At 52.7% G+C, this 7,750-nt stretch overlaps 1 long non-coding RNA gene across 1 annotated transcript; it reads left to right on the forward strand.

Annotated features, from left to right (window-relative positions):
- Positions 1–59: 59 nt before the first annotated feature.
- On the forward strand, positions 60–6,041 carry LOC102482593 (uncharacterized). The gene is made up of 4 exons (XR_001371253.2): positions 60–210; positions 883–1,989; positions 5,401–5,600; positions 5,886–6,041. It is a non-coding gene; the product is annotated as an uncharacterized LOC102482593 (long non-coding RNA).
- The last annotated feature ends 1,709 nt before the right edge of the window (positions 6,042–7,750 follow it).

A 7,750-nucleotide genomic window follows, 5' to 3' on the forward strand; every position in this document is an offset into this window, starting at 1 on the left:
GCCCGTTCAGCCGCGGTCCCGCCCTCGCGTCTGTCCGATTGGGCCTCTCCGGGGGTGTGTGGGAGGGGCGGGGCGCACGCAGGGGAAGCCGCGGAGATGGTACAATCCAGTCACTGGGCTCCCAACCCCCCTCCCGTCGGTTCAAGTTTCTGCGCCCGCAGGACGCGGCCTTGGCCAATCCCAGGGCTACAGGGCGCTTTTAAAATGCAGGTACGGCTACGGGGAGGAGGGCACGGTGGGAAAGGTAGGGCAGGGCTTCCCTTAAAGGCGACGCGCGGAAACGCGAGCCGAGCCCCTCCCGGGCCTGCGTCCCCAGCCCTCCCTCCCTCACCTCAAATAAACAAATACCGACGACGTGGGTGACAGGTCCCCTTCGCCCTCCCGGGGGCACCAGAGTCCAGTTTAGTCTGCGATACGACGAACAATAGGACTCTGACATGGGGTTCGGTGTCCCCTGCGGGAGGGCCGCTCTTTGTCCCTTTCCCTGTCCCTGAGCTTCTTCGCCCCGGTCTCCACCCCTGGACCGTGCCGGAGCGCGCAGTGGGGCCGCGTTTCCATTCCAGGGCTATAGCTCCGGTTTCTGCGCCCTAGAGGGCGAGGCCCTTGCCAGCCGTCCCAGAACACGATCCCTACCCTTTTTCCCAGCCCGGACGGGGCGAGGACGCTGGGGACGTGCCCCTTGCTCCGAGCGGCGCCCAGAGCTCGGTTCCTCGCCTACTCGGCTACTAGGGCCCTGGGGCTCGGGGGAGAATCTGAGATTCGCAGGTGGAAACCACTGGGAGCAGGGGGGTAGGTCTCCCACTGGGGCATTAATGCGGGGGGCCGGGGCCGCCCAGCCGGCCGCAGAACCCTCCTGCGACCGGCGGCCTCGTGGGGCACCAGTCTTTCCACAGCCTGTAAGTCTGCCTCGTTATCTTCGGGCTCCCAAAGAGCATTTACTGCGCGTCTGCGGCGAGCTGGGTCCAGCGAGGCGTCCCTCCCCCAAAACCCACAAGGAGATAAACCCCGCGTCTGCGACAGTGAACCACCACCGCCTGGAGCGAGCTCCGATGCTCAACTGCTCCTTCCGCAACTGCACACCCTGTGCCCACCTGCCGCAGGCCTGTGCCACCCCCACCCGCCACCGCCAGCGCCCCTGGGGTTTCTGTCGCGGATTAGACAAAAGAGGCACGGCCCTCCGGGGGCACTTGGCATTCTGGGAGGAGGGGCCAGGGGAGGTGATAAACAAACTAGATAACTGTCCTAAGTGCCCGCTGGGAATTAAGTCAACCTGCTGCGGTCAGGTCACCGAGAGCCAGCGGTCACGGAGGGTCTCTGGAGGCGCCTCTAAGCTGAGACTGGAGCAAGGACAGAGACAAGGGGAGGGCATGGGGGGAAGCAGCTAGTGCAAAGGTAGCCCGTCAGTGGGGCTGGGGTGCACAATGAGGTCAGAGGTCAGGGGCTAGGAAAGCAGTGGGAGGTTTCACAGGGAGGCCACTTAGCCCAGTATGCTCTGGCCCCTGTGTGAAGAAGGGATGGGGGAGGACATAGCACAGAGAGGGCCCAGTTCAATCCACCCCTTTCTCCAGATAGATAGGCAGGAGAGTGTGGTGGGGAGATGGTGAGCCCAAGAGGCACAGCTTCTAGAATTAAACTCCAGACAGAGGACACCCCGCTGCTGGAGCATGTGTTCTGCTGCCCCAGTGGAGTCTGAGTTTAGAGAGGAAGGGGGGTCCGTCTTGGGCCTGGGGAGGCTACAGGTCTGTCTCCAACTACTCTGGGAGATGGAAGAGTGAGGGGTCACAGAGACAGTCCTGCACTTGGTGGGAACCTGCTTCCTGCCCTAGGCGGTATCAGAGCTCTCAGTCTGTCCCCTGACCCCCCAGGGCTGGCTGGCAGTTTTGGCTGAACTTTCCGAGGCAAAAAAGGAAGCTTCCATCTAGATGGCAGAGCGTCCTTGGCCAAGACCCTCAAAAGCTTTGCTAACATCCTCCTGCAGAGCAAAGATAGGTAAGCGGCTAGACCAGCAATGAAGCTCTAACGGAACAATTTCCCCAGATGTCCAGCAGAAGCAGCTGTGAGTCTCTTTAAAGCTAAAAATGGGACCATGGGCCAGCCAATGGCATGGAGGTTAAGGTGGCTGGATCTCACATGGCTGACTGTGCAGTTCAAGTCCTGGACCTGTCGGCTCAAGAGAATGGAGGATGACTGTGGTACGGTCATCCCCTGGGAGTAATTTCTCACTTTCTCTCTCTCTTTGTCTCTGTCTCTTTCTATTGCATATACTTTAAAAAGTTGTTGTAGACTCACACATACCCTACAACAAGCTTTTTAAAATAAGCGCAGTAAAATAAAGATGGACCAGCCCATGGCCTGGCAGTTAAGGCAGCCGAATTCCATATAGCCAGCTCCATGGTTCAAGTCATGAACCGTGGATTGGAAAACATGCTGGGCATGTGTGCGTGCATGCCCAGATGCCCAAAATCCTGAAAGGAGGGAGAAATGGAAGAGAAAGAATTCCCATGTGATCATGCCACGTGGGGAAAGGTGATGCTTTTTAACTTTCCCTTCTCTTTCTGTCTCCCTCAGACAAGTTCATGTACTATTGACAATTTTTTTTAGAGAGAGTTTTTTGTTTGTTTGTTTTGCTACGGAGCATGTACACTCTCCAGAGATGGAGAGAGCTAGAGAGACAGAAGGTGAGAAATCACCCCCCAGGGGGGATAGCCATGCCATAATCCTTTCTCCTCCATTCTCCTCTTGAGATCTTGGGCACGTACGCACATAGCCTGATATGAATTTTATTTTATTTTTTAAAAAAGTCATTTATTTTAATGTTATTTATTCATTCATTTATTTTAATTTGACCAGAGAGAGACACACACAGAGAGGGAAAGTGAGAAAGCAAGCCACGAGGTCCAGTACTCAAACCTTGGTCAGCCATGTGGGAGTGTTCAGCACCTTAACCGCCATGCCACCTGCTGGCCTCCACACCTGGCATGAATTTTAAACCTCCGAGTCTAGGACTCAAACCGCTGTTGACTATGTGGGAGTCCAATGATGTAACCATGATACCATCTGCTGGTCCCTTCACTAGCAATTAAAAAATAAATAAATAAAAAATAAATAAGGATTTTTTTTTTCTTTTCTTCTGAGAAGTTTTTGCTATAGGGTATGCACACTCACCAAAAGGCAGAGAAAGAGACAGAAAGTGAAAAGTCAGCCCCCAGGGAAGATGGCCAACCTGCAATCCCTTCTCCTCCATTCTCCTCTCGAGATCTTGAGCACACACACACATGCACCTGGCGTGAGTTTAAGCCACCAGATCTGGGACTCGAACCGCAGTCAACTTTCTGGTGAATGCATGTACCCTATAGCAAAAACCTCAAAAAAAAAATTTTTTTTTTAATTTTAAAAAAAGTATGCGAGGCCCATGCTTGAATCTCAAAAGGAGGGAGAAATGGAGGAGAGGGGACTGTAGGTGACCATGCCCCTGGGTATGCTCTCTCCTGCACCCTCTGTCTGTCTCTGTCTTTCTCTGGCTAGCACATGCTCCCTCTAGCACCCATACACACACACACACACACACACACACTAAAAAATAAAAATAAATAAAAATAAAAGTAAAGATGCACCCACCGGGACCAACAGGTAGCATAATGGCTATGTCATTGGACTCCCATTTAGTCGAGCAGGGTTCAAGTCCCGGACTTGGTGGCTTAAACTCATGCCAGGCGCCTGTGCGTGCATGCCCAAGAGGAAAAAGGAGGAGAAGGGATTGTGGCGTGGCCATCCCCCGTGGGGGGTGATTTCTCACTTTCTGTCTCTGCCTGTCTTTCTGGCAAGCGCACGCACCCTATAGCAAAAAACTCTCAAAAAAATAAATAAATAAAAACACCCACCACCCCTAGTTTTTGCCCCCAGAATCTCTCAAGGGTATATGTGTCCATTCAGAGTCACACACAGGTTATTTTATTTTTAGAGGTTTTCGCTATAGGGCGCGTGTACTCGTCAGAGAGAGACAGAGAGATAGAAAGCAAGAAATCACCCCCCCGGGGGGATGGCCACGCCGCAATCCCTTCTCCTCCATTCTCCTCTCGGGATCTTGGGCATGCACGCACATGCGCCTGGCGTGAGTTTAAGACACCGGGTTCGGGACGCGAACCTCAGTCGACTACGTGGGAGTCCAGCGACATAGCCATTACACTAACTGCTGGTCCCACACACAGGTTTTTAAGAGAGCCAGCTGGGCCTGGGAGCCAGTATGCTTGCCCTGGGTAGTTAAAAATCTTCTGAAACGCAGTATCTGGGAGTAAGCAAACAGAGTCCCCTGTCCCTACTGTGAAGGGAGGCGACCGTCTCATTCTCCTCTGTGGCTGGGGTCCTGAACTGAGACCCTGTGCTTGGGCTGTTTGCTACCTGCTGAGTGAATGAGCAACCCTTCAGTGCACAACTGCACCCAAGGGCCTCATTTTGGAGATGAGAAAATTGAGCCCCAAAAGGAAATGCCTTGACCAGGATCACCGTCACTCATGGGTTTGTGGAGCATGTGTACCGACTGCATGGTAACTGTGCAATGACATGCATCGTGGTGAGTGGCACCAAGGTGAGTGAGCAAAACGCATGCATGCCTAAAATACATACGTGTGTGTGTGTGTGTGTGTTTCTTTTTTTTCAGGGGGTGCTCTTGCGAGAAAGATAGAGAAGGAAAGAGAAATCACCCCCAGCATAGCCACGCCTCAATCCCTTCTCCTCCATTTCCCTCTCAGGATTTTGGGCATGCACACACATGCCTGCCTGGCATGTTTCTCAGGCCACCAACTCCAGCATTCTAATGGCTTTGTGGGATCCAGCCACCTTAACCACCAGGCCACGGGCTGGCCTTCAGCTTTACAGATGGGGAAACTGCACCGTGGTTAGGAGCACCCGTCTGTCTGGACGCTGGTCTCCTGGAGGGCAGCAGTGGAGGTCTGGGGGAATGTGACCTTATTCACGCACTAACCAGTGTGCCAGGCAATGTTTAGGGGCTTGCCCACTTGTGATATATTGGAATGTTGGTACTGATTTCACTGGTGCTTTCTCACGTGTGTGAATACAGTATAACATGATTTATGCAGCTTGCGAGATCATTGTGGGTCTACTTTGGGTATACAGTCCAGGCCCTGGACATGTGGTCTTTGAGCTGGGCTGTGCATCTCTGAGTCCATCTGCACCACCGTGCTGGAAGGGTGAGGCCTCGTCCCTGGTAAGTTTTCTTCTGCCCCCTGACTGCGCGCTCCCTGAGGTTGGAGTTCCAGGTGGTGGAAAGGGTGTCTGCTGACACAAGTCTGTATCAGCAACCCCAGGCCACACCTGCCCAGCCCTGCACCCAGGCCACAGGTCCTGCCCAGATCCCCACCCAGCCCACCCTGCCCCTTGCAGGGATCAGAGCTCAGTCTCCTCCAGTGTTTGACGGTCTCACACAGAGAGCCTGGAACGAGAGCCAAGAGCCGCAAAAGCCTTAATTGTTAACATGGCTTCAGCTGGCTGCAGGCCCAGCCCTCCTAGACCCCTCCTGTTTTGGACAACAGCAGTGACAGCAATTCCTCCCGCATCCCAGGCCTTGTCCCGACCTGGTCCAGGTGAGGTTGGGCTGGAAATGAAACCGTTCCCCGACCCCTAGAGAGACCTGCAGCACAAGGAAGGAAGCCAGGCATGGGCTGCATCACAGCTCAGTGGGCCGTAAAGCTTACGTACTGTAGCATGCGTTATCGACTTAGCCAGAAGCTGCCATCGCGCCACACTGGGAGGGTGGAGGACAGTGGACCGGACATCCTCATCCCTAAGAGAAAGGGGGGTAGGCAACGGGGAAGTGGGAGAGCCGCGCGTCTGTAAAGAACAAAGTGTATTGTTCTCTCATATGGCAGTAAATGCAGAAGAATGGGAAGTGGATATCTCTGGAAGAAGGAATCCGGTGGGGGCAGACAAAGCAGTGGACTTTTCAATCATTTTATCTTTGGTGGATCAGCAGATGGCATAATGGTTACATTGCTGGACTCCCATGTACCCGACTGCAGTTCAAGTCCCAGACCTGGTGGGTTAAAACACGCTGAGCACATGTGCATGCAGGCCCAAGATCCCAAGGGGAGAAGGGATTGTGGCGTGGCCATCCCCCCGGAGGGTGAGTTCTCGCTTTCTGTCTCTTTGTCTCTCCAGTGAGTACCTGCATCCGAAGACAAAAATCTCTCTTAAAAAAAAAATGGGGACCAGCAGGTGGTGTGGTGGTTAAGGCGCTGGACATTCCCACATGGCTGATCATGGTTCAAGTCTCGGACTTCACAGCTTATTTTCTCTGTCTCTTTCTCTCTGTCTCTGTCTCTCTCTCTCTCTCTCTCTCTCTGTGTGGTCAGATTAAAATAAATGAATGAATACATTTAAAATAAATAAATAAATGTAATTTTATCTTTGAAATTCTGTGCACATGGTTTTAAATTTAAAAACAGAAAAAAGGTAGGACTAGCAGATGGCATAATGGTTCTGTCACTGGGCTCCCATGTAGTCGACCACAGTTCAAGTCCTGGACCCGGTGACTTGAACTCATGCTGGATATGTGTGCGTGTATGTCAAAAATGCCAAGAGAAGAATGAAGGAGAAGAGATTGTGGCATGGGCATCCCCCGGGGGGTGATTTCTCATTTCCTGTCTCTCTTTGTCTCTCCGGCAAGCACATGCACCCTATAGCAAAAATCTCTCTTAAAAAAAATTAATAAAACAGAAAAAAGGAAAGCAAGCCTGACTTCGGACCTCTCACTAGGGACACTGGACACTAGAAGACCACGAAGCCATCAGTTTCCTTAAAAATGGAAGGAACTGGCCACTGCGGCACAGCCCACGCCACGTGGCTAGCTGCCGAACCACATGGGAAGGCGGCTTGGTGTCCGAGACCGCCCTGTGACACCACGTGTGCACGCCTGTGCCCAAGGTCCGGCTGCTGAGACCAGGTGGGTCGAAGGTAGGGAGCCTCCCTTCTCTGTCTCTGTCTCTTGCTCTCTTTCTGAAGAAATGAGCAGATAAGCTGGGTTTATTTGTTTGTGTTTTTATCAGAAGAAAAAGGATTTTCTGCTTGATTTCTATGCCCACAGGAAGAATCGACTAAGGATGAGACTGGACTATAAGCATTTTCAGAAATAGAGCACACACACACATACACACACACATACACACTCTCTCACACACACACTCACACACACACACTCACACCCACTCTCACACAGACTCACACACACACACACCCTCACTGTTGTGCTCCTTCCAGGAAGCTTTCGGGGCCTGTGCTCTAAGAGCCAAGAGCGTCCAGGAGGGGAGGCTTGTCCAGGAGGGAGGGTCCTTGCCAAGGGAGCGGAGAACCCAGGGGTGGAGAGTAGAAAGGGGACCTACGTACCCAGACACCAGGCATCAGAACATGCCTAAACTGGGTTTAGACAGATGTGAGCTTAGCAGGAGACACAAATACCTTGCTAGTTAGACACGACGCACTAACTCCAGGGCACCCACAGGGCTGGACAAGACACTGTCACTGGGCACCTCCTGACTTCAGGGCGTAACGTTTATGTAATCCTCATAGAAAACCCTGGACCAGCCCTTTAACTAAGAAGTGGATGAAGCCCTCTGGGCAGGCTGAGTGGGGGGAGCAGGAGGGTCTGTGAGAGCTGGAGCCTCATTTGTCCTGACAGGAAGGCAATAGAAATGTCTAGAATTGAAAAATCAGGAACTCGCCCTGTAAACATCTTATT

Source organism: Tupaia chinensis, unplaced genomic scaffold (assembly GCF_000334495.1).
Source record: "Tupaia chinensis unplaced genomic scaffold, TupChi_1.0 Scaffold000671_1, whole genome shotgun sequence".
Lineage (NCBI taxonomy): Eukaryota > Metazoa > Chordata > Mammalia > Scandentia > Tupaiidae > Tupaia > Tupaia belangeri.